The sequence below is a fragment of the Pleurodeles waltl genome, chromosome 4_2 (genome assembly GCF_031143425.1).
Source record: "Pleurodeles waltl isolate 20211129_DDA chromosome 4_2, aPleWal1.hap1.20221129, whole genome shotgun sequence".
Lineage (NCBI taxonomy): Eukaryota > Metazoa > Chordata > Amphibia > Caudata > Salamandridae > Pleurodeles > Pleurodeles waltl.
Genome location: NC_090443.1, coordinates 94,349,481 through 94,376,792, shown reverse-complemented (window position 1 = coordinate 94,376,792; position 27,312 = coordinate 94,349,481). Strand labels below are relative to the sequence as shown.

The 27,312-nt window shown below is 43.7% G+C and overlaps 1 protein-coding gene across 15 annotated transcripts in view; it reads right to left on the bottom strand.

Moving 5' to 3' along the window:
• DTX3 (deltex E3 ubiquitin ligase 3) overlaps positions 1 to 27,312 on the bottom strand; it is a 222,425-nt gene that overhangs the window by 178,189 nt on the left and 16,924 nt on the right. For 8 of the 15 annotated variants that reach the window (XM_069230827.1, XM_069230826.1, XM_069230832.1 and 5 more), the window contains exon 2: positions 17,555 to 17,677. The exons of the other annotated variants lie outside the window; for them this stretch is intronic. The gene's annotated coding sequence lies outside the window, so the exon portion shown is untranslated. The remainder of the gene's footprint in view (positions 1 to 17,554; positions 17,678 to 27,312) is intronic. 15 annotated transcript variants of the gene reach the window in all.

Genomic DNA, 27,312 nt, shown 5'->3' with positions numbered 1-27,312 from the left:
CAACCAGGAAGGGTAAGGATCTCACTCCACCAGCAAGGAAGGGTAAGGATCCCACTCCAGCAGCCAGGAAGGGTAAGGATCCCACTCCAGCAGCCAGGAAGAGGAAGGAACCCCTCACCTCCTGCCATGAAAGGGAAGAAGCCCTCACCTCCAGCTGAGAAACAACAGCCCTTGCCTCCAACGGAGGCTGCCCATGAGGCCCCTTCCCCTGCTGAAACACAGCAGCCCTCACCTCCTGCAAAGGCTTCCCAGGAGGCACCTTCACCAGCTGAGACACTGCAGCCCTCAACTCCAGCAGAGGCTGGCAGGGTACCACTACCACCACCACCAGTGGTCATGGAACCGTCACCTCCAGCTGAAAGGGTGCAGCCCTCACCTCCAGCAGCGGACATGTAGGCCACCCTCCAGGGACTTCTGTACAAGGAGCCCCCTACAGAACCAGTGGGCAAGGTCCCCACCTCAGAGACTGTGATCTTGCACTCCCCAGCATTGGGAAATGGGCATGAAGCCCCCTCCAGAACCAGTGGGCAAGTCCTAGACTTCGGCTGAGGTGCCCCCACCCCCTTTCCCCCTGAGGTGCCTGCCCACTTCAATGATGACCCTTCACACTTCTGTGAGGATGTAGTCAGGAAACAAGTTGGGCCTTGGACTGTGCCCTGTGGCCATGTGAGCCCTTAGTACTTTGGACTGGGAATTGACCCTTTGTGGACAATTGTACACATCTTTTTGTTTTCAAATTGGTTTATGTGGTGGTTTTTGCCTAGCAAATAAATTTTCAGTACTTCCGTACTCTAGTCCTTGTATTATTAAGCTCTGTGTCGCGTGCCACTGGTTTTCCTCTGCAGCTAGTTGTGTGCATGGTGTGTGTGTGTGTGTGTGTGTGTCTGGTGTGTGTTGTGCATGTGTGTCACTCTCCTTTTCTCCCTCCCTCCCTCCCTTGTGTGATAGGCAGCTGTACTCCCCGTTGTCGTCTTCGTCAGCGTTGGTGTTCCAGGTGGACCAGGGCGTAGAAGAGCATTGGGAGGACTTGCAGTTCCAGTTCTATTGTGCCATTGGTCTTCTCTGTGTCTCTTATGGTGAGTCTTTGGCCTTCTGTGTTCTGTTTCCGCCAGGGTTTTGATGGCGTTGGTACTGCCCTGGAAATCCAGTTGGTTTGCTATGTCATAATACGGGGGGCGGTACCTTGTCTTCCGCCTGGCTGTTGATGGCTACTGCCCTGGTGCGTGATGTTAACGCCCTGCCGGAGGGTGTGGTACATTGGCTGTCTATGGGAGTTATCACCGACATGGTACTAATTTGGCGGTAATTACCGCCAGCCTGTTGGCCGTATTTCCGCCACTTTATCACTCACCACCAATGTCATAATGACCACCTTAATGTATTCCGATTTGTTTTCATCCCATTAAAAAAAAAAATGTCATCACAGAAATATAAAAAAATGGACTTTCAAAAATACTGGATATATTTTGTAAAGTTTGCACAGTTGACTTAGTCATTTAAATGTTGGTTGTTAGGAAAAACCTGACACCCTATATCCTTTTTATTTTACACTTTAAACACTTTACAAAGTCCTGGAACTCTGCAGTCAGAAGGAAAATTAATTGTAAGACAAACTGACTTCTGACCTCTGTCAACAAAGAGCAAAAAATATGAACAAGATTTAAAGGCATCTTTTATTGCCCTTCTACTTTTCAACTGAACACAACACCTGTTCTTTGTCAACTGGCCAGAAGGGGCAAGTGCTAAAAATAGCTCGACCTGATCAAATAAGACTGGCCATAGCGAGTGGTCAAGTAGATTTTTCCAGCACTGAGTTACTTGAAATAACTAACTATAACTGCAGAATTTTTCTGGTTTTGTGTGAGTAAATACAGAACCTGTCTATAACATCCCCGTAACCTTTGGTTTTATGTGTGGAAAAAAAAAAAAAAAATATATATATATATATATATATATATACACACACACACACGCACACATATACATATACACACATATACATATATACACACACACACACACACTTAAAAGCTTTTTACTTACATTACCATGATTTTTGTTGTAAAATGCATCCGCTGTAAAGGCATATTCGTTGCAAAAGACTTTCGCTGTAAAGGCCTCTCGTTGTTTAGCATTCGTGATAAAGGCTGTTTCCCCATCACACAGGTACAGCAAAGACATGTATAGTCAAAACCTCCCTCACACAGAAGGGATGTAGCACAGGCAAGAGCAGTGCAAACCTGAACAGAAGAATGAGCTGAAGTCTTGAATATTATACTCCTCTGTCTCTCATCTCCTTCGCCGGCTGAGGTTTCCCTTTCAAAGAAAGTGCTTTAAATATGGGATTACTCAAATTAGGTTGTAATAGCGCAGCTGGTTAAAGGGGATGAAAATCTTTTTAAACGGTTTTAAACATGGGCAGCGATTATCCTTTCGTTGCATTAATTCGAAACTCTCCTTCAATGGCTACTTCTCTACCCCGTCCCACAACTCCCTCATTTCCGTGTTCCTTTGTTCTTACAACTGATTAAACTTCTGGAATAGGACATCTTTTAGCTTATGCTAGGCAAGCTGTTAAACAAAAAACAAATCTGCATCCAAACTATTTCAGAATTGCAACGAAAAGATACATATTACACTGTGATGCTGGGGGGGAAAAAGCATCACGCTATCTGCCCTTACAGAACGACATCACACAAAACGCTGCTCCTGTCACAGTGACACAAAATGCTAACTGTCCTCATTGCAGGACATGAATGCTAGAGCTGTACTTACTGCTCTGGCATCAGAGTTCAATTACAACACTGAAATCACACTGGAAACTGCCATCCCATCAGGGCCTCAGGCTGGGAGCTGCTATTAATGCATTATACAGAAAGGTGGTCATACTGCTGACATCACAGCTAGCCGCCCTTACTGCTCTGACATAACACTAAAGTACTCAACTGACTTTAGGGATAATCAGACTAGCAACTGGTGTTACTTCAGTGACATTATTCAGGACGCTGTTTTTCTTTTGCTCTGATATTGCTCTTCCAACACTACCCTGACATCACACTCGAATTCAGCCTCCCGAGAACCACATCACATTGTTAGCCACAATCCACGTAATGACATCAGAGTGGGGCTGCCTTCCATGCTACGCCATGCCATTACACTCAAAGCCTGCATGGACTCTTATGAACAACAGAGAAATCCAATAATCCCACAGAAGACTAGGTATACATATAAATTCAAACACACTAATGACGGAGAAATCTACAAGAACATTTTCCTAGTGTGGTAGTTGGTGCCAGAAGAATCCAATCACTGGTAACAATGAAAGAACATAGCATGAAATACATTCGCTATATATTTTTTTATAAGGTATACTCTGTGTAAAGGGTACAGTCTGTGTTTTTATTTTGAATTTTTTCATCATCCATCATTATTACATTGATATATAATTTCATTGGGTCAAATAGAAACACACAACTGCTGTTTCAATAGTCATACAAAATAATCATAACATTCTTGGTGGCTATACTCAGTGAGGAACTCCACTCAACAGATGTTCAAAGTCTATAATATAATCCTTGTTCTCTGGTTATGCATCAAGTGTAGTCTATGAGGAAATTGAATTGGATTCAACATCAAAGTTTCAGTCTGTTTGTGTCAAACAAGAATGTGAGGCTATCTTCAGGTCAAGGTGTTAAACCTCAATGGCCAACCCATTTCCAAAAAACAGCTTAAAAATGTATATAGGATATATTTATCAGATAAAAAGTGTATATAAGATATATTTGTCAGGTAACAAAATATTTAAGAAAAAAGAAGAAACCAGCACATAAGTGGGCCTCCAGCAAGCAGTGCTTTAATTGTGACGGTATTGTGTGCTCAGCGACGGCATCTATTTCTTAACACCACACATACTTATGCCAGCTCATCACATGGTTGCACTGTAAGTCTATTTTTAAAAGAGCACAGGAGCAGAGTATTAAACAATCCAATGTACTATTACACCAGCATGCCAAGGCCATTGGTAACCTGGTCTAGTCCAAACTGTCACAATTGTAAGTGTGTGATGGTGAGTAGGTGGCGTTAATTTACAGCTTGTCAAGGTCTGAAGGTTGTGTAAGCAGCAGTAGCCTCCTGAAGAATACCTGTGCACTGGCACTTTAAAAAAAAAAATTTAATTAAGCACTTGCCTCCACTGGACACAATTGTGTGGCTAATTCACTCAAAAACCACATGTAGAACCTTAAATGCATTCTACTGTAAACAGACACCAGTCCTCAACCACAAGAACGAATCAGGGGTCTAAGCAATTCTATGTCAGGACCGGAAGCTCTGATTATGCTTCTCAGTCATTACTACTCAAAACACAGCAGCCAATGAAAAAACAGCAAAATCACACTACATATCTCATGAGGCTTTGAACCATGCCTCTTATTCAACCCACCAATAATCTCCAGGCATAATATACAAAATATAGAGGCGCCATGTGTCCTGCCCCTTTCTTTGCTGCTCCGCAGTCAAGTTAAGTGTCTCTCTAGTTATTATTACTAAAGCAATTCTGTTTGTTACATATAGAGTACTGGCTTTGTTGTTATAGCAAGTGTGTGATCGACGCATTAAGGTTGTTTTTTTGTCTAACCATTTTTTCCCCTGCCAGGTTGCATCTCCGGAGCTCCAGGCCTGTCTGACAGCGAGACTGCTCTTCAGTCCGCACCATCTCTGCTGGCACTGGATGCGTATTACAACCCCCTCGTTGTTTCCTCTCTAGTCCTTCCCCCGATTTAATTCCCCAGTGCACTCGTGCAGCCGAAGTGCAAGTGGGAAGCCGCTCCCGGGAGGGAGACTGTGTTGTGTAGCCCAACTGGGCTACAGCACACGAGCCTCAGGGAAGCTTGCTCAAGTCTCAGTGTCTCAGTCTCTCTCTCTCTCTCTGTCTCTCTCTCTGTCTCTCTCTCTCTCTCTCTCTCTCTCTCTCTCCTCCCCTACCCTCCCTTCCCTCCCCCCACATCAGTGGCAATATAACTAAACATAACAAAGCATTTTAATAGCTAAATACAGGTTTTCCTCCTGTTTTAGCTTAGAAAAACAGATTTGAATTTTCTATAATTTTTGGAGCACTGGAGATTGTTGATTTATCGTTCCTGCTAGCAGCTTTTAGCTCCTATTGATGTCCTGCTCCCGTGAGCTGGGCAGGGCTGTAATAATTTGGCTATCAGGATCTCTTAACCCCTCCCCTCCTGTGGATAACTAGAAGAACCTAGCTTCCCTCTGGGGATTTGTGTTTGAGAGGTTATTTTCCCCTCTAGTGACCATGACTGATTATGAGACATAAGAAGGGCCTTGAAATCTATGGCCCAAACAAAGATGAGGATTAGTACTATGGTGAGGGCATGGAACACATTATTGATAAATCAGTCCAGAAAACCCTGGATAAAGCCTTTAGCTCGGCCCTGCGATCCATTTCGAAGCGTCTTGATGAGCTCGCAAATTGCCCCTCCACCCCTTACCCATCCGGAGGACCCTCCTGCCCCCTTCTACGCATTACACAGAACCCTCATGGGCCCATTAGGATACTATTTCAAAGATTTCCAAAGGAGCGTTCTCTGATCACGCTTGTCCTTCTGGAGTTCTCCTTGTCCCTCCCTCCCGCTACCTCCCCCAGTAGTGACTCTGATTCAGATTCATCCTCTTTTTCCCCACAAGTCCCAGGCTCATAACCGCTCTAAAAAACAAACATTCCCACGCTCCTTCACGTTCTACTCCTTTCACTTTTGAGCCTTTGGAGATTGTCCATCCCAAATCCTCCGATTGGATCCCTGCTCCTGTGGTGGCTGATTCTATGCAGCTCCAGCTCCACAGAAGCTTCAAAAAGAAGTCAGAGCCCGGCTCAGATCCGAATGCTCTAGACTTGATCTATCTCAAAACTGTTCTCACTCCTGGCGTAGATGCCACATTGCTGGCCTTCTTAAAGTTCAACAAAGAAAGGTATTGATAGAGCCCTCATGGCCTATTAGGATAAGCTTCTTAATGTCTCCAGCCCTTTGGCTAAGATTTTTAAACTGGCCCTCCACGCACAGGAGACAGGTGCCCTTATCCACCCAGAAGTTCTGGCTGGGTGGACACAGCATACAATCTGCCTCCTGGGAAATGCCAACTGCAGGCTGGCCTCAGAGGGCCGCAAATCTGTACTGTTATGGATTGACCCCCAGTTGGTTGAACTGGCTCCTGCTTAAGGGGCAATTATTTGGAGATCGCTTTGTCAAAGATATTGCAAAATTGGTGAACACCTTCACATCTCTTGATAAGTCTCAGTCGTCTTTGAAGAGGATGTTCAACTCCCTTTTTTGCCATGCCGGTCACGACAGAGAATGCTTGGCTGGCCGCTCCAATCAGCAAGGTCCTCCACGAGGTTTTAATCGGTTTAATCCCAGACACAGAGGCTAAGGCCAAGACCCGGTCTAGGTGGGTTTCTACCCCAGTAGATCCAGGGGCTACCCCGGTCATTAACAAAGGCGTCAGCAGGAGCTATTGAGCCTCTGACAATCAATCTTCAGGTAACAAATCCTCCTTCTCTTTTACCTCTTCTTCTGGGGGGGAAGATTACGCTATTTTCTCCACAATTGGGCTAAGATTTAAACAGATTGTTGGATGTTAAATATGGATCAGGGCTACCGTACAGAGTTGTCTCACCCCGCTGTCCAACCTTATTCTCCCCCCTCCTCATTTTTTCCCAAGACATGCCTTTTATAGACTCTGAAATTCTAGGGCTTTTGCCAAAACATGCCATCGCCTCTACATCTCCTCATCCACAACGTTTCTGCAGCAATGTGTTTTTTGTTGAGAAGAAGGACAGCAATCAGAGGCTGGTTCTCAACATCAGGGAATTCAACCCTTATGTGGTGTATCAATATTTTAAGATGGGGGTATCCATCTTCTAAGGGATCTGCTTCAGGAAGGGGACCAGATGGGTTGCCTCAACCTTAAGGATGCCTACCTTTCAGTTCTCATTTCTCACCTTCAGCAACAGCATCTTCAGTTCTAATGGAGAGACCAGTGGTACAAATAATGGTCCCTTCCATTCAGTCTCTCGTCCACTCCCTGAGTGTTAACCAAACTAATTAAACCTGTGGTGGAACACCTGCAGGGGATGGAGGTTTGCATGACCTTCTATCTCGATGACATAATCCTCTGAGCTCAGGACAAAATTCAACTCCTGAATCAGCTCTCTTAGACAGTTTCTCTGCTCCAGGAGTTGGGGTTTGTGATCAATTACAAGAAATACTGGATGATTCACTGTCAACAAATAGAATTCATGGTGTTTCAAGGGGATTCCATCAAAGCTCAACTATTGCTTCCTCTGCAAAAAATAAATCCATCAAACGGGAACTGAGGTCCACTCTGTTGAAACAGATGGTGTCTTTGAGATCCCTGGCTCGGATTTGAGGTTGTTAGGATCTTCAATTAAGGCAGTGTTACCTGGTCCCTTACTTTACAGGGCTCTTCAGTGCCTGACGATTCAGTACCTTCAACAGGGCTTCAGCTACGATCACCTGGTTCCTTTGTCCTCAGAAGTCCAGGAAGAGATTCAGTGGCGGTTTCTTCATAGGGAGGCGTGGAATGGCAAGGTCATTTTTGGTGTGACTCAGGAGGTTATCATCGAATCATACACTAGTTGCTGGGGTTGGAGAGCAAGATGCTGAGAATTTTCTACCGGAGAGGGGTGGTCGTCCAAGGAACTACAACTCCACATAAACTGTTTGGAGCTGCTGGCAGGCTCATTAGCCATAGGGTCCCCATCTCTAATAAAGAGAAACAGGTGCATCCTCCTGCAGATGGACAATGTGTCTGCAGTCCGATACATCAATCGGTTGGGGTGGTTCAAACAGATCTTGCCTTCTTGCAAACATAGCCTGGGAGTTCTGGCATTTTTGCCTTTCGCAGAAGATAACCGTGCCTGTGGAATTCTTTCCGGGGAAAGACAATCTCCTGGTTGATTGGAATTCCAGATTCCTGGTGGATTATAGCGATTAGAAACTCCACCCTTGTATCTTCCAGAAGATTATGCTAATCTTGGGATGCTGTTAGGTGGACTCATTTGCTTCGTGCTTGGATGCTCAGCCGAAGGATTTTTACCGTTGGAGGCTTGATCAGACAGCCCTGGCGACAGATGCCTTTCTACAGAATTGGACAGGTCGAGTGAACTATGGGTTCCCACCCTTTGCCATGATTCCGAGGGTCGCAGCTCAAGCCAGACGGCAATTGGTGTAATTAATTCTGATTACTCCAGTGTGGAAAACACAATCTTGGTTTCCGTCCCTTCTGGAAATGTACATAGTCCTTCCCATGCTTCTTCTGGTTTTCTTGCATCTTCTCTTGGATCCGGTGGAAACCTCCCACCCACTGCTCCTTCAAGGCCGGTTAACTCTTATGGCTTGGAAGATACCACCAGGAGATATGGTCAAACTGAGGACATTTCATCAGTGGCTGCCGCTCTTATACACCAGGCTTGGGCTCCTTATAAAAATGTTTCAAATTCCATTCTTTGCTATTTAAATTCAGATGCATGATTTGACACTACATGTAAAATGGCATGCCATTCAATTACCACATTGGTAATGTCCTATAACGGGGTCCAAGCCACACAATTAGGTGAGTAAAGCCTTTTGGGGTTTCTTGGATGTGTTTACTAGTCTAACTTTCAAATTACTGGCCATTTTGGAACACAAGTATAGGGTTGTCTATACTGAAGAAATTGCACTTTAAATGACAGTTGTTTTTAAAAAAATAGCTTTCTTGAGGTTATTGGGCCCAGATCTACATGTGGTGGTGCAAATTGTTTCTTGTCTTAACCTTGAGGAGTGAGTCAGTCATCATACAAGGCCCTTTTAGAAGATTCTTCACTAACTGATAAGCATAACCCCTGGAAATTAGTTTGGCCATAAGATTTGTTGATTTAAGTTCTTATTCTTTTTGGTGCATTTCTATCTAATGTGTAAGAAATGCCTACGGGGCAAGTTATTCCTGAGATGTTAGGGTGATGGCTGCTATAAGTATGGCATACAGTATGCTAGGTATATAGACATGTATCGAGGGCCCTTAATCATTCTTGATGGTAAGGTTTGAGAAATTAATCTGCTACTGTAATTCAGTGTAAATTGTAGATGTCTATTTTGGTTATTCAAACAATTGTGGAACAGTTGGTAGTGAATTAGTGTTACACTCCAAATCAACAATCAATCATCGATGTACCAAAACCATTTTCAAATAATAGTCTTTGGTGGTATCCTCAGAATCAGCCAAATAAAGGTTAGCTATGCCAGAAGCAAAATTGCTCCTGTTGCTACACCTTTGATCTGTGCATAGAAACCCTCTTGGAAGATAAAGTAATTGTTTTCTAGTGTGATAGTTGCACAGTCTACAACGAAAGAAGTTGGTACTCTGTGTGGTCTGGTAAGGGTCTCCAAGACAGAGTGTTTGATCTTTAGAGCATTGGTTTGTGGAATATTTGTTTAGAGACCCTCTATGTCTATAGTTACTGAAATGTCTGGTGTCATGAAATAGTTCTCCTTCTACCGGATTAATCACAGACATACTGACTTTAGTATATGACTGTAAGTGGAACAAAAGGTTTGATAAAGAAATAGATTATGTTTGTTGATTAATGGTTTGACACCCTCCAACAACCTGCATCCTTGTGGTTTAGAGCTGGGTTGATGTATTTTTTAAAGATACTAAAACGCTTGGATCACAATTATTTGTATTGAGAAATGTATATTCTGTTGTACTTCACAAAGTTTAATTCAGTGCTGGTAAGCTAGTAAATTTATTTTTTAAGGCCCGAGTACGGTCTCCCTACAGTTTTTATGAAGTCTGCAGGGTTTCTTAGAAGATCAATAATCTCATTATCATAGTCATGTTTGTTTTTTATCACTATACTTCCCATTTTATCAGCTGGTTTTATTAAGCTATTACATGATGCTTTGTATTGGGGTTTGGACATAGTATATATAATGTATTTGCGTTTGCTAAATAATGATTATATTTCAGACAATACCACGTTTCCAAAAGTTAGTATTTCTTTTGACATAGTGTTGGATGGAGGTTAGAATGTAGAAGGACTGTGCAAACCTGTCACATCCATTGTGGGTTAAGAGTCTCTAAAGGAAAAGATGTACCGCATTGACATAGTTGGAGATATATGATCTTCAGATTTGGAGGTGTTGTTGGTTTGTGGCACCACACCACAGCTCCAGTGCTTTAGCTCCACCATACTGGCTGCATGAAATACCATCGGTAATGCTTTTTCATGGGGAACAAAAGCCAACCGGAAAAAACAAGCTCTAGCAAGGCCTATCTCACTTACAGGTTCTATTAACTTTGCAAATGTTTCTTAAACCATGCTGTACAGCATCGCGGTTGCTGAACGGCATGTAAGAAAAAAACTGCGATAGTGAGACTGCTAGTTCATCTTGTAAGTGCATGCAGGTTTTTAACAAGCCTGTGCATGCCTCCAAAAGACATTTGTTTTTAAAGTTGCCAAATCAAAATGGATTATTAAATGGAGAGAATGCACAGTATTAAAACGTAGTGCAAAAGAGCTTTTATTTTTTTTAAAAAAGTGAATGGGTGTGCGGGTTGTGGGAGAAGGTTGGGGAGGGGTGAAGCAATGCGGAAGGTGATGCAACAAAGCTGTTGCGAGGAGAGTCAACACAGCGGAAGTTAGGATAAGCACAAGAGGGAGAGAGCACGGGCAAAAGAGCACCATTTAGTGCCGGGATAGATAGGGTTGGGGGACATACTCACGAAGGAAAACACCAAGTAAGGGTGTGAGAAGAGAATCACACAAACAACAAGAGTGAGAGAGAGGGGAAAAGCACACAAGGGAGATAGCTGGAACACACATGAAACTTTTGTGGAGGGCTTAAATAAAAAGAAAAAAGCAGTTCCCTAAAAGCAAGCAGTGGAAGCACAGACACCAAAATATCAAAGAGATGATAAAGTGGCTATACCAAGGGACACTGAAATTATGCAGCAGAGAAGGACCAAAATATGCTGCAGGGTTGACCAAATTATGTGGCAACAAAAGGTAAGCTATGCAGCACATTCTGTATAAGAATTACTTCATTATTTTCTCATTTTTACAATAGTAACGCTGTCTGGGAAAATATTTCACCTTATCAGTAACAATTTAATACCCAAATTGGAATAGGACTGATATTTATACCATGCTTACTAACACTAATGAGGCGTTGAATTGATTTACTGTGAGTAGCACGCTACTCTGGAACCCAAGGTTAGAGGCTAATCTAGTGATGGTTGTTGTTGGTTATTGTGATTAGTCATGTGCTCTAAACAATTGCATGCACTGCATGCAATTGCAATATCCCCCTCCCACCCCCCCCAGCGCCTCGAAACCCTAACGGGTACATAGCGCGCTTTATAAATCTATTGATTGATTGATTGATTGATTGATTTCCTATAGTTACTTTGTGATATTTTAATACCAGGTAGGTGTGATCATTGGTTGGAGCCATGTGTTATCAGACGACTAGTTGGAGAGATAGATAGGCTGGCAGAGATTAGGCAATATTAGATTATAGGGGAAGAATTTTTAAAGAGGAGAGGTTGTGAACTATGAAATGTGTTATCCGCCAACTGTAGAATTACAATAAGGATTGAGGTACACATGCAAGAGGCTGAGAGGTGACTTATCAGAAATAGAAGGTATGCAGGGAATGGAAGGTAATAAAGGGATCACTCAGAAGAAATTAAGGAAAGGAATCAAGCGGGAGTAAGTCAAAGTCAATTTTTCATGCATGGTTTAGGAGTTTAGTGGGAGAAGGATTGCTGAATTGGCAAGTAATAGGAGAATATAAGATGCAAAAAGAAACAAGGTTATATATAGCGCTCCATATCCAGGGCAGACAATTTAAACATGTCATTTCGAGTGTACATGTAATTTGAAAATTGAAGCTTTAGCATGTTGTGTCCCAAGTCTAGGACAGCCCTTTTAAACAATGAATGGAGTATCCCAACCTTGGTACAGGATTTGTACGCTGCACAGGGGGAGTTGGCGCAGAAAAAGAAAGGTCTTATTTAAAAATCTTCACTCACTATTCTGTTCATAGAAGGTTTTTTACTCACTCAGTAAGAATTAGTTATTTGGCACTGGGTAGAAGTCTCACCAATTCACAATCAGATGTATACCCTTTATTGTCACCTAATTCTGTCCAAGTGTATCTCCTGCATTGTGTATGTGACTACTGTACTATATGCATTATAATAAATGCTGCAGCAAGCAACTGAAAGATGCCAAGCATCTTTATGTGTCATTTTTTGCGAAGGGCCTTCCAGTGTGCAGGAACACTTTGCCATGTTTTTCATAACTTTTGATTAGTTTGTGTTAGAAATAATAAAATTGTGTTAATATCTGCAGATTATGCAGTAGATGATGGGGTATGTGGCAAATGCAGCAAAATCATAATTATCACCCCCCCAAAAAAAGACCATGACCGCAGAATCGCAGTTCCAATGAGCCTGGCTATACTCTCTGGGAGGAACAAACACAAGGTGAACAGCCACAAACAAGGAAAGCCATACAATAGAAAACAAGAAAATATGATTGATAGTAAAGCCAACCAATGGGCGGGCTGAAAGTCCTGTATGTTACTGGTAAATTCACAATAGGTCTTTTCAAACTAGACAGCTTATGAGGTCTGTAAGGCTCGTCTCAACAAGCATTTGAAAAGCCAACAAGTTTGACCTTGGCAAGCTTGATTTATTTTTCAGGCATATGCAAAACAAATTAAAAATGATCAAAGTAAAAAAGCTGCAGTGCTAAGGTGGGCTGCGTGTATCAGTAATAAAATAAATAAATCATCAAAAACATAAATAAAGACATGAAATGGTAGACAATACAAAACAGATAGGTCTACAAGCCCATACTGAAGTGGAATACTTTTTATTAGGCAGATGTGTACATGAGCACTAACAAAATGAGGCCACAATGTTAACAACCACGGGATGAAGTGAGCAGACTCACTGCTCCATTCTATATGCTGTGGTGGGCAGAAGCAAAAAGAAAAATGGTGATCGACACTTGAAAAGATCAATTGTTAAAGAGCTCTAGTTGTATTTCTATGTATGCATTTTACTTAAGAATTGTTTGGAAAACATTAAGCTGATTTATAGGCCAGGTTTTAAAAGAAATTAGGAGGGTTTTATGATTTCAACCATCACAAAGGGAACTGCTGACATACAGTCTAGCCAAAGATACATTTGCCCATGACTTTCGGTCTAGCAAACACAGGTCTCGAAAAATCTACTGGCCAACTTGCTATGGCAAGTGAGATTTCATCAGGACGAGCTATTTTGAAGGCCTACTCACCCGTTCTTGCTAGCTGACAAATAATCGGTGTTCTGTTCACTCACTAAGTGAATGAGCAATAAAAATGGCATTAAATCTTGTATAACAATTGTCACATTTGCTTGGCATTCAGAGACTGAGGTCAAAAGTCAGCTGTCTTCCTGCATTTACTTCTCTTTCTCCGACTGTGAATTTAGAGGATTTTGTAAAGAGAACTGTGTGACAACCATGCTGCGCAAAGCGTGTGAAACGAAAGGCCATAAGACGTCAGGCTTTTTTTTTTTTTTAATAACAAAACATTGAAATGGCTAATAAGTGAACTGTACAAACATTTAAAAATATATTTCAGCAGTTATGACGGTACATTTTTATAATTCTGAAATAAATCAGAACACCTTAATTGGTCATTTGCAAATGTTTCCAAAATAGTTTATGCACTATATAGTTCATCAGTAAAACTTCCTGTTAGTGTGAAAGTTTGTGGCCATTACGAAGGAAAATGTGCTGTAAATGACAGGGCAGTTAGCACTATATTGATTAAACATGAGTTTTTAAGCATGAACTGGGAAATATTCCTGCCCTAATGGCAATGCTATCAGTGAACTAAGAGGCAAGCCAGGGGTCTTGTGTACCCTACATGTGGACTTAAATCTTATACATGGATCAAACGTTTAATCTAGCAAATAAAAAAATGTTTTATGTGCAGCAGAAATGGTGAACTCGCATATTTGAAGGTGATCTTGTATGTGCTAATAAAAAAAGCTGGCTTCATAGAACAAAATATTTGCCTAGGATCACATAATTTGAGCCCAGTTTACAGGTCAAGTACATTACAGTTAGGTCGAGTATATTATTCAAGTTACTAGATCTGCAGGTATAGTAACATTTTATGATTTTTTGAGGCCTGAAACAGCACCAAGTATTCCCTTGCATTGGGGTGTTGACGTCCACAAATACTCATCAGTACCTCATACCTCACCAGGAGCATAAAGCCCTACATAGATACAATTACAATACATAGAGAAGGTGTAAACTTAAGACCGTCTTGGTAGGTGGCAAACGTCAACTGGCACAACCCTCGCAAGACAGGAGGTAGGGCATTCTCTTTCATGGCATCCAAATCCCAGAACAACCTCCCTCAGCACATTAGGACAATCACATCTCTTATAGAGTTCCACAAGGAACTGAAAACCTGGCTTTTCAACTGAACCTGCTTGCACAGCCTGCACCTACTCTGTGCCTGGATAGCCTCACTGGTGACAAGTCTTCGCTGTACAAATCCACATTACAAGACACTGCCTTGATACTCTGAAGCCCTCAAGTGGCTTCTTTTTAACGAGAGGACAAGCAACTTAATGTTGTAACCATTATATTTGGAAATAGCCTGTTTTGTGCCTGCCTTGAATCTCTATGCGCCCCAAAGATAACAAAAAACTTTTTCAGAATGAAATTTCATGAAACATGCGTTGAATTATGCTTTATATTGAGTTAAATATGGAGGTAGGCCCACAGAACAACAAGTTTCTTATCTTTGGTAACACTGTTTATGGTACTTTATGTACTCTAAGGTACAGACCCTAGCCACAGGTTACTCACCTTTTGAATATTAACCAGAAGTCAGAATGGATCTAGAAACTTCACAGCAGTACCACTGAACACCAGTAGGTGGCACCGTGTAGCACCACACTGATGCAGTTCTACTCTGGAAATGGCGTGCAGAGCATATATAAGCAACACTACCATGCACTGTCAGTTGCTTTTGAGAGTGTCTCCCCCCTCCTCCCCGGTGGAGAGCCCCCAAAAAAATTGGTGTAACCAGTGTGCAGGTTTCTAGACTTGGTATCTTAGTCTAATGCATAGAACAGGCAGGATGGGAGAGTTGCTGGGTAAACTGCAGCTAGATAGAGTCTCTACCAGAAAGAACGTTACTGAAGGCAGGATTCCAAACCTTTTGAATAGACAATAAAGCAGTATCTATTTGGAAGTGGGCTGTGAGTTGACTCAAACCACAATGTCCTTTTGAACTGAGCAGGCAAAGCACCCTTCTCGGTGGACCAGACTGTCTAGACGATAGTGCTTCATGAACATATAGCGGAATGCCCACGTAGCACATGTCTAGGACATGGACCCCACATGCTAACACAATGATAGCAGCTTTGGCCTTGGGAGAAATAGTGGTCAGTCTTTTTTGGCAGTGCATAGCAAATCTTAAAGCAGAGCACAATCCAGCGGGAGATGGTTCTATTCTGCACACCCTTGCCTTTTTTCACCCCGGAGGTCCTCAGAAAGAAGTGATCATCCACTAGATGGTCTTTAGTATGATTTATGTTGAATCTCAGTGTACTCTTCCAAGCGATAGAGTCTCTCCTCCTCCTAAGGGGGTGAAGGGGAGCATGGAACACTAGCAGGGATATGGACTGATCAATATGAAACACCATCACAACTTTAGGGAGACAGGTTGCCAGAGTTTACAGAACCAGTTTGTCTGAGAAGAAAGTGGCATACGGTGGGTTTACAAAGAGAGCTTCAAGCTCACTCACACACCGCTGATTTTCTGGCGACAAGGTACATTGTCTCAAGGGTGATGACAGAAAGGTACAGCTGTGAAGCAGCTCAAATAGAGTGCATATCAGAAAGATGAGGAGAAAATGCCCAGTGTGACATGATGAAGAGAGAGGGAGGAAACAATGTTGTAGACCTTTCAAAAATCTCATAACAGGAGACAAACAAAAAAGGCTGATCTGGCAACCACAAGAAAGCTGAAAGAGCCAAAAGATCCGAAAGCTACACTTTACTAGTGCCCAGGAAAGGCCTTGCGAGGCAGGGACAAAACAAACGATAAAATGTGAGATAACTTGACCTGAAGGGGGGCTATCTGCTGAGTATCGTATCAAGCCACACATTTGTTCCAACAACCAGCATATACAGTTTTTGTCAAGGGACACCAGGCTGTCAAAAATACATACACCACCTCCGGAAGAAGGTGAAAGGTGTTTAGCTGTTGCCGCTCAATCTTCAAGAGTGAAGGTGGAGCCTGCGAAAGCCCATTTGCAGATCCCTGCCTGCTATTGCGAAAGCTGTTCCTCTTGAAAGAGCAGCCTGATCGGAGAACAGATGGTCAGGCCCAGGAGTTCTCGATACCATACTCCCCATGCCCAATCCTGGGCCACTACGATAACTTGACCTGGCCCGTACTGATCTTCTTCAATACTAGGGGCAGGAGTGGTATTGGTGAGAAGGCGTGCAGGAGTCCTAAAGCCAGAACAACACAGTCTTGAAGTCGTACAGTACTTGAGGTAGCTGTTTGGCCGGCGTCAATGGATTCGGTACCAGAGCCTAAATCCCAGGGACCAGCGTGGCCCATGGCACCAGAGGCAGGTATCAGACTGGAACCGGAGGTGTTGTAACATGTTTGGAGCATCCAACGGGTGCTGAGACCCACCAGTGGGACTCCAGGTGAAAGGCCTCTCGGATCTTTGGGGCCCAAAGGGAGTTGGTAAGGATCTCAAAAGGTGGAGCATGGCTGCGCAAAACTCTTTGATCTATTGAGGGGGTGGCAGACAGCCCCATAAACTCGGGTTGTGCCTGAACCAGCTGCATGATCTGCAGCAAAGTCAGCTAAATCAGGGAGCAAAAGTGAGAACCAGGGCGCTGCCCCAACGCCTATTCAGGCAAATGTGAACGACAAGAGTTGGCCGAGTCCTGCATAGATTTCTTATGCTTGTTTTTTGCCCTTCAGGTTCATCGATGCGCAGTTACTGGAGGCCTTGGAGTCGTGACTCAACCACAATCACCCCTGATGGAGATTTGTCACAGACATTTGCTTGCGACACACCACACATGGTTTAAAACCTGTTGTTTTAGGGGAGACATTCCCTGCGCACCATAGAATTTTGACAAAAATATTGAAGTAAAGAGTCTCTGAGAGAGAAGAGGAAGCTTCAGATCCAAATTAGGAGGTGCAGAAAGAAAATACTCAATGTCACTGTGCTCGAGTTGTGCCTATATAGGCTTTGCATGACATTTCCGGAGCTAAACTGCAGCAGTGCAGAGCAACCTGCCACCACTTACCGGGACGCAGAGGTACAGCAAAAAGAAATTCCAAACCCAGTCTTAGGCCTGGGGTACATTCAAACGTTGAGGAATGTGCATCTAGACGTCTTTGTCTGAAAAGTGTTGCTATTCACTCACCTCGCTGAAGTAATAACCACCAAAAACCCCGTAATCGTCTGATCAGGGAGACAGGAACTGAGTGTTAGGATGACAAAGGAGATTCACCGCTCCCTTCCACACTCCATTTTTGATTGGTGGAGACTAAGGGCACAAAGAATGTAAAAACATGGGTTATTTTGATCATTTGGTTACACAAACAAAATCAGCCTGTGTAGCTCACTTTCGGGCTCGGTTGTTAACAGGAATGGCTCAAAGCAGACAGTCTAGACCTCATGATTTGAGTTCCAGCCATAACAGACTAATAGAAGAGTCGCTTGTTCACACAGGCAAGGGTTGCATAACAGACAGCAGATAGGCCCCTCCCCCAACTAGCGTTAAATCAGTATTCAGGGAATGTTTATTGCACGGGAACACTGCATTTTTCCCTGTTCAAGAAATTAAAACACCTAACATACAATGTAATGAACCAAACTACAATTTAGTTAAGTGTTTAACTCAGTTTCCCACAGTCCCACTCATCTAACGTGAAGCACTTCTTTCTTTTCACTGAATAAGATGCAGAAATTTCAGGGAAACAGATTTTATAAGGAAGTTAATGTCCACAAAAAACATACTATGCTTAAAGCAGTAAAATATACGAGTAAACAAAGTGTATTTGAAAAATACTGTTTTTAAGTCACGCATGACAACAAATAACACGACAGAAAGAACAGATATTAGGGTGATCTGCTAAAATATGCAGATCTATTTGGGGATATATTAATAATTTGCCTTTTTTTTTTTTTTTTTTTTTTTAGAATTGCTGTGTTTTTCCTTGAAAGAACTTGAATATCGATTAAGAAGCAGACGTCCCAGGACGTTTTGCATAGCGAGCCCATGTCAAAGTTCGACATTTTAAGCCACTACTGTCTTTTTACACATCAGCACTTTTCTTTCTTAGTCGTTTAAATACACACTTAAGATGCCACAAATGAACGGCCTGTGGAACGGCACGTACCACTGGTTAAAAAGCCAGAACTACCTAACGGAGCATGTAAAAAGGTGCACAAAAGTATATATTCAAAAGACAATGAGCCACCATGACAAAGGGCGCCGAGAAGAAAGGCAGAGTCTCATTGTTGAGGAAGGTGGCTTAAACCGGATGGAAAATGAGCCCCGGCCAGACAAAGATATTTTGATAAAGTAAAGAGGAATGATGAAACCGGGGTCACAAAACTATGACGACTGCCATAGCAGAGAATTGGAGGGGTTGCGAATTGCGGTATTTCTTACCTGCAACAAAGGAATATATCTCCGACCAGGATGACAATAACTGGCACACTATAGAGAAAATCCTAGAAACTCCACTATAAGAGGAAGGTGACAGGCTAATGGGTTTTGTAAGGTGCAGAAACCAATGGGCAAGGATGCAGAATGGGAGCAGGTCCAGTCATCATCCGCTGAACCTCTATGATTAATTGAAAGAATCCCCAGGCCAATCTGAGAGAAAGAGGGATCTAGACTAACACATGGGTCTAAATGAATAGATAAAATAGAGACCAGAGACCGAAAAGGGGAATATGAACCCTCGAAGGCTGGTTGTGTAACCTCTAAAAGAATGAAGTGACCTTTAACAAAAATACCCTATTTTAAATGCATGGCATTTTGTAGTGAATACCTTTATAAGTGTTGTGTCGCTCAGAGAAGAGATTTGGATAAATGTGTGCCTAAGCTATTAACTAAAACCACATTCAATTGGAAATGACACTTTGTGTACACCTAGTGATTACTTACAGTGCCACACAGGACATATGCTACCTGGCAGCTATGCCACTGTTCCACAATGACCGTGGAAGGTTGTGTGTTGGCATTAACAATTCATAAGGAGGGTTGCTTGCTAAGACATTACACATTAAGGAGACTTATTCACACCTTCCTCATTTGCTCAACTTTGGAGAAATTACTTTGTACCATAGCTCTATTACCTACACAAAATGTAAGAAAGACGTATAGTACTTGGCTTTACAATGTGCACTATACAAGGAAATGTACTCAAACGGAATGAGGCAATGCAAAAATTGCCTCGACATTCCAAGTTTTTCCATTGAAGGTATGAGTAGTTCAACCAGTCCTGTATTTATTTCTTTACAATATGGAACGTGTGTTTTTGCATTCGAGCTGCAGGGTTAAGAAATGAAAAGGAAAAGATGAGCTACCCACCCGGTATCGTACATATCGAGAGCTCTGAACTTCGATCAGTCCATGATTGAGAAAATACATGTATTCCTCAAAGCGATTGCCTTTGGTCCATATTGTCAGCTCTGTAAGGTCTTAAATATGAAAAATATGCAGTCGGATATTTTTAATGAGATGCACAAGTTCAGGATGAAAGGAGGCTGCACCAGCAGATGTACATAACTGAATTAACATCCAATCATCTCACCACCCAGTGGGCAGCGGTGCAGCAGAAAAAGATTGAACCATCTTGATGTATGTGGAGCGTGACCCAAGATAAATACTAGCTACAGTATCACTGATTACCTAAAACCTCCTCATCCCTTTCCTTTGATCCCCAGAAACTTTTTGATTTTTAATTCTAGTGTTGCAGCGTTCACTGTTCACGTTTGCATAACCTTCAAGTCACAAACCCAAATCCCAGGACAGTGACTGAACATTTCATCTTCCTAAGGTCAAGACAACAAGTACATTTAAACTTGGTGACAGAGTGTTAACCATTTTATGGGGAGCAATTGTTAGTAATTATAAGTGAATTTTACCACTGCATACCTCAGTGTTAATAACAGCTGACTGCCACCTGATGCAAAATCCTGATGTTTTAATGACGGTGGTGTGCTAGCTTGCAGTAGGTGTGAGGATCTCTTGATGTTAGTACACGTGGGTTCTGGTCTGCTGCTAATACGGGCCCTGTAAATGTAGACAGTACAGGTCTAGCCTGGAGCTATTGATTGTGGCCTTGGTTATACTGCCCTGCTCCTAGGTTGACGGGCCTTCTGGTGTGCAGCTTACTCTGACTGTATATTTCTCAGCAAAGGCAAGAGGAGAATTTGCTGCTGCATCAAGGTAGGTTTTATAGTGTAATGAGGATTGTGAAATAGGAGCAGCAGCGACAAAGTATAGCCCTAACACATTTTTCCCCGGACACAGAAAAATTGTTCTTATTGGATAGCAGTGTCACTGGGAGGTGGTCGGGGTGCAGTCAGTAATTCTCTTGCCCTGGCATGGTCTGAGTTGTCCCGTATCTAGATAGCATACCAAGTAGACAGATGTATGACTCTGGCCCTCCAGGCTCCCAGCACCACTATTATAGCATTTCCCCAATTTTGAGAGCACCAACAAATGGTCACTAAAGTGAGGCAGAGTTAGGTGGACTGTGACATATGTCCATGGCAAGAGCAACAAACATTTTAATAGTATGCTCCAAACTGCTGCTATGAAGCAGGTTTAGCCAAAAACCAGACCAGTTCTTTGGCTCGATGGTGCACCCGACACAAACTAGATTGAGAGCAGTTCCTAGGCACATCCAGTCAAGGTAAATAGCAACTTTCTGAGATCCTAGTGACCAATCTAGCACTACTGCCCCAAATTAGAGGCACTGTTGTGGTTCACCACCATTGTTAACAACTACAGCGAACCAGGACAACAATACCAGCTAGCCCATAATGCCTCCTTCCCAGAGCATTTAGTTTGAAGAAGACCTTGTAATGAATCTGGGCCAGCATCAACAGCAGGCCCTGGTATATAGGACAGAGAACATTATGCGGATTGACTCTTCTGAATCCTGAATAATCCTATTAGAAGTGTCTTTTAACTGCTAGGGAACAGACATACTAATAGACTAGCACTATACATAACTATGTTTCCACTCTGTTTCACGGCAATATTTTCCAATGTTCATGGGGATTTGGATGCACAGTTGTTTGGGTTGGTACTACTTAACCATCAAGAACCATGCTTCAGATCACAAGCATAAAATACAGCCACACTACCAACTCACATTGAATGACCACTCAATCATCCACTTCATCATCACGACCCCCGTGCTCCCTTGCGCAACCAAAGCCGCCTGTCGCAGTTGGAATAAGGCCTCAGAGACCAAATGGACCAATACCCTCAACTTTAATCCACCGAAAAACACCACAACAACGTGAACCAGAAAGTCAGAAGCCTCAATACCTAGATCACTGACTGCGCTGACATTGTTGCCCCCTTCAAGAACAAGAAACATAAAAGATCCACGAAGCAAGCCAGCTGGTACATAGAGGACCTAAGGTCAGCCAAGCACCACTGCAAGCACCTCGACAGAAGGTGGCTCACCAATAAAGACCCAGCAGACAGAGTGCCAACAAATCAGCACTCAACCTATACTACCACCAACTACATGAGACGAAAAGCCCTACCATCAAGCATCAAAGCCAAACCCAATGACAGTAAGGAGCTATTCTGCATAGTCAATAAATTCACCAACTGCTCAATGGCAACAAGAAACATCTCTCTCTCTCAGGACCTATGCAACAGCTTTGCAGATTACTCCCACAACAAAAAAATCTCCAAAAGCTATAGAAACTTCAACTCAAGCATGAAGACTTTTTCAACATCCTTACCTCAACAATCATGACCAACTCCAGGCTAACCACCTGGAACAATCTCACCACTCAGGACACCATCATCATCATGAAATCCATCCACTCAGGGGCCCCATCTGACACATGTCCCCAGCATACTATAAACCTTGGAGTATTCAAGATCGGCCTCAAGATTTCCATCCTAATCAACTTCTCAATGGATTCTGCCTCCTTCCCAGAAGACTAGAAGAATGCAGAAATCCAAAACCTGCTGAAGAAACCTTCCACAGGCCCCACCAAACTCATCAACTATAGACCCATCCCCCTGCTCCCTTTCCCGACCAAAGTCATAGAAAAAGCTATCATCAAACAACTCAACATCTACCTGGAACATAATCACCTTCTGGACGACTCCCAATCCAGAATCCGCTGCAACTACAGCATCGAGACAGCACTGATCGCGACCACAGATGACATTTGGGCCTTTCTCAACAAAGGAGGGACAGCTTCCCTTATCCTCCTTGATCTCTCAGCAACCATCAACACTGTCTTCCACCACATGCTCATTGCCAGATTTTACAACATAGGTATCCAGGGAGCCGCCCTCAGATGGTCTGCCACCTTCCTCACTGACAGAGCACAAGTGCACCTTCCACCCTTCACTTCTAAACCCAAACCAATCATCTGAGGAGTTCCTCAAGGCTCATCACTCAGCCTCACCCTCTTCATCATGTCCCACCCCCAGCCAACAATGTCCGATCCTACTGACTACATTATATTCTACACCAACGACACATAACTCATCCACTCCCTCTCTGAAAACTCCACTGCCGCCAGAACCAACTTCCACTAATGCATGACCAGAGTCACCAATTGAATGAGGAATAACTGCCTCAAGTTCAACACAGAAAAGACAGAACTCTTAATCTTCTGCAGCAACAACTACCCTTGGGACACCTACTGGAGGCCCACAGAACTAGGACCCACCCCAACCTCAGCTGCGCATGCCATGAATCTCGGTATTACCAGGTACAGCAAACTCACCATGAGTTCCCAAGTCAACGCAATGACATTCTCCTGCTTCTTCACCCTGTGCATGTAACGGAAGATTTTCAAGTGGCTTCCCAAAAATGTGAGATGCAACATCACCGAAGCCCTCGTCACCAGTCGACTGGACTATGGAAACACCCTCTACGTGGGATTCAAGGCCCACCTAGTTTAAAGACTACAGGCCATCCAGAATGTTGCAGCAAGACTCATCCTGGATCTCATTCGTCACACCCACATCACCACCCACCTCCAATAACTCCACTGGCTCCCGGTTCAGAAAAGATGCCAATTCAAGCTTCTCACCAACACATTTAAGGCCCTGCACGACTCGGGACCCGCCTACATCGACCACTGCATAAGATTCCACAAACCCTCCAGACACCTCCTCTCCATCTCCCTCGCACTGGCCCATACCTCGTCACCTACAATGCAGCAGAGCAGAAGGATAATCCTTCTCCTACCTCACAGCTTACGGCCTGCCCCTGTGCCTCAGGACCTCCCCTACTCTACAGGAGTTTTGTAGGACAATGAAAACCTGGCTCTTCAACGGAGACCCTGGACCCTGCCAGTACCTGGACACCCTCACAGGTGACAAGATACGCTCTACAAGTCGACTGATTGATTGACAAGAACTGGGGGGCTAAAATGGACACTTCATAAGAAACTACAAACACTCAAAGTTGAAATGGAGCTGTACAAAGCACTTGGGCAAAAAAGAATTAACCTCCACTCAACACGCAGACCCCCAAAGGCATCGTAAACAGGACTTCATCAGAATAAATAAAACCTGAAATAACAGCTAGTTATCTTTTAAGAGCAACTATAGTCAGGAAAGGAGCAAAGAAGATGATCTTTAGAAATGGACGAGAAAAGTAAAACAAATCTTCCTCTGCACGAAAGGATGTAAATTTGCTCCAATAACTAAACAAACGCTGCTATGGTGGAGGATTGACTAGCAGCCAAAGCTAAGTGCATTGCATCCACTGACAATTAGTGATCTGCAAAAACAACTTTTCTGCGTTCAGTACTGCATGTATGTCTCATGGTTTGGGTACAATGTAGGATCCTCTGCTGACACAGAAGATCCAACTGAGCAGTAACTTGATAGGCAACAAAAATGAAATTTAGAGGGTTTGCATACTGTGTGTTACTCCCAGTTTGATGCTATGAGAGCCAGATGAACCCTGCATGATTCCATTTTCTGCTGAACTCTAGGTAGTTGTGGGATAACAGGAATTGCACAAATGGCAAATGTATCCCACATGGACATGCTTAGCAGAAACTCCTGGGAGGAGAACAAAGCCTGCTGTGTGCTTGGTGCTAGAAGCAAAAAGATAGGCGTGCAGAGGGACCATACTGATGGTCGGCTCCTGTAATGTGGAAGATAAAACCAAAACTCTTACAATGGGAGATCCAACCACATTATGGTCCAATACCTGTTGGATGGTTCCTATGGTAACACTCCAGTTTCTTCTTCTACCGTAAGATATCTCTGAACTATTTTTTTATTCAGAGAAATAATTTAAGTCATATATAAGCAAAGCTACTTCTCCCTGCTTTTCTGCATAACTGTCTTGAGGAAAAGTGTGCCTCATCTGTGCATCTATTTTAGTAAATTGGTTATGCAGGCAGAGTTGTCCACTTGCCTAGACAACATTAATAGTAAATATCCAGGGCTTCCCAAATATTTAACTACAAAAATAAATTATTCTGCTGCTCATACTGCTGGAGCCAAACACCAATTATGTTTTCCCCAATTAAAAAACAAGTTACTCACCTTGGGTAAGGATGTATCTGGTAGAGATTCTATCTAGCCGCAGGTTCCTTACCGTAGAATTATCCCCAGGCATCAGACCAGATCCATAAAATTTTGATGAGCAGCACCCCTGCTTGCCGGCAAGTGGTGGTGTTCGGCTGTGCAAGTCATCATCCGCACCGGAAGTGATGTGTGCGGTGCTATAAAGGCACCACCCTAATGCGCTGACACCAGTTTCTTTTCATGAATTTCCATGCCAGGAGCACAGAGCCACAAAGAACATTAACCTCTGGTGTGGAAAATTAGGGCCCTCAAAGGGGGAAAATATGTGCCCCTAGAAATGCATTCAGAGTGGGGAAGATGGGTGGGTCCGTAAGGAATCTGCAGCAAGATAGTCTCTACCAGATAAGGTGTTACCAAAGGTAAGTACCGTGTTCATCTGATAGAGACTTCTACGGCAGATTCCGTACCTTATAATAGATACATAAGTAATACCTCCCCGGAGGTGGGTCTGCAAAACTGTTTCACACCAAAAGCTCCTGCAGGACCGAACAAAGTGCCCTCTCTGACGGACCCAAACGTTTAGGCAGTAGTGCTTGGTGAACGTGTGCAGAGAGGTCAACGCTGCTGCCTGGCAGATGTCCAGCACTGAAACTCCACATGCTAACTAACAGTGGTCGCAGTCTTACCTCTGATGGAATGAACACACAGGCCTTCAGGGGGTTGCTTCTTGGCTCATGCATAGCAGATCTTAATGCAGAGCAAGATCCATCAGGAGACAGTCTGTTTCTGCATGCCCTTCCCCTTCTTTGCACAGCCATATTCCACTTGGAACTCTTTTGTGCGGTCAAGGTGGACCGGCAACGTTCTTTTTGGGTCCAGACGGTGGATTCGCTCCTCTTCCTCAGAGGGATGCAGCAGAGCACAAACTGTAGGCAGGGTGATGAACTGGCCTCCCTGAAAAGGAGTGATAACCTTTGGAAGGAAGGAAGGGTTGGTGCGAAGGATCAACTTGTCCAGGGAGATGTTGAGGCAGGGAGGCTTAGACAACAAAGCATGGGTCTCACTGACCTTCCAGGCAACAGGTATGGCCACTAGGAAGGACGTCTTCACGGTAAGGAGCCTGAGAGGACAGTTGTGCAGTTGCTCAAAAGGAGCAGACATCAGAAAGGTGGGTATGACATGGAGGTCCCACTGAGACATGAAGGGTGAAGGTGGGAACATGTGTTGAAGACCTTTCAAATTCCTATTCACAACAGGGGCTTTGAACAGAGATGGCTGATCTGGCAACTGAAGAAAGACTGCGATGGCAGAAAGATACCCCTTAAAGGTGCTCAAACAGAGCCCTGCGGAGCAAGAGAAAGAATAAATAGAAGGACCTGACAAATGGAAGCAGAACTGGGGTGAATCTTTTTTCTGTACACCATGCAACAAATTTGGTCCAACGACAGGCGTATACTATCTTGGTGGAGGGACGCCTGGCTGCCAAGATAACAGTGCAGACTTCAGTCAAAAGCTGTCAACTGTTGCTGCTCAATCCCCACGCATGAAGGTGGAGCATTGCCAGGTTTGGGTGGAGAACCATCCTCTGCTGCGACAGACAATTCTCCTGAAGGGGCAGCCTGATCAGAGGACCGCTGGCCATGCTCAACTGTTTGGGATACCAAACCCTCCAAGCCCATTTCAGAGTCACAAGGATGACTTGGGCCCAGTCATTCCTGATCTTCTTGTGAACACTGGGCAGGAGCAGTATAGGAGGAAAGGTGCACAGGAGGCCTGAGCATCACTCAAGAAGAAAAGCGTCTCCGAGTGAGAGCCACCCTGAAAACTCCAGTGCACAAACCTGCAGACATTGCGTGTTCTCAGGGTGGCAAACAAATCTAACCAAGGGTCTCCCTTACTGGTGAAAGAGGCCTTGCACCACCTCCAGATGGCGATGCTATTTGTGATCCACTAAGCATATTTGGCTGAGTTTGTCCAGCCTCGCGTTCAGAGAGTGTTGAACCACCAGGGATATGTCCTGATGTTCCAGCCATGTCCAGAAACGGAGAGCCTCTTGACAAAGGGTTCACGACCCTACCTGGCCCAGTTTACTGAAGTAACACATAGCAGTGGTGTTGTCAGTGGACATCTGCGCTAGTCTTCACTTGATGGAGGGCAGAAAGGCTTTCAATGTCAGCTGGACTGCCCAGAGCTCCTGTAGATTGATGTGGAGCCTGCATTTTGGCAGAGACCTCTGCTTTCCACCTCTCCCAAATGGCCACCCCATTCCAGTCTGTCGCTGACCCAATCACAATACTTTAACCACCACTGCAGATCTCTTACAGTTTCCTCTAAGATCTGGACCATGTTGAAGAGATTATCCTGATGCTGGGCCCACTGGAACTTCAGGTCCCACTGCAGAGCCT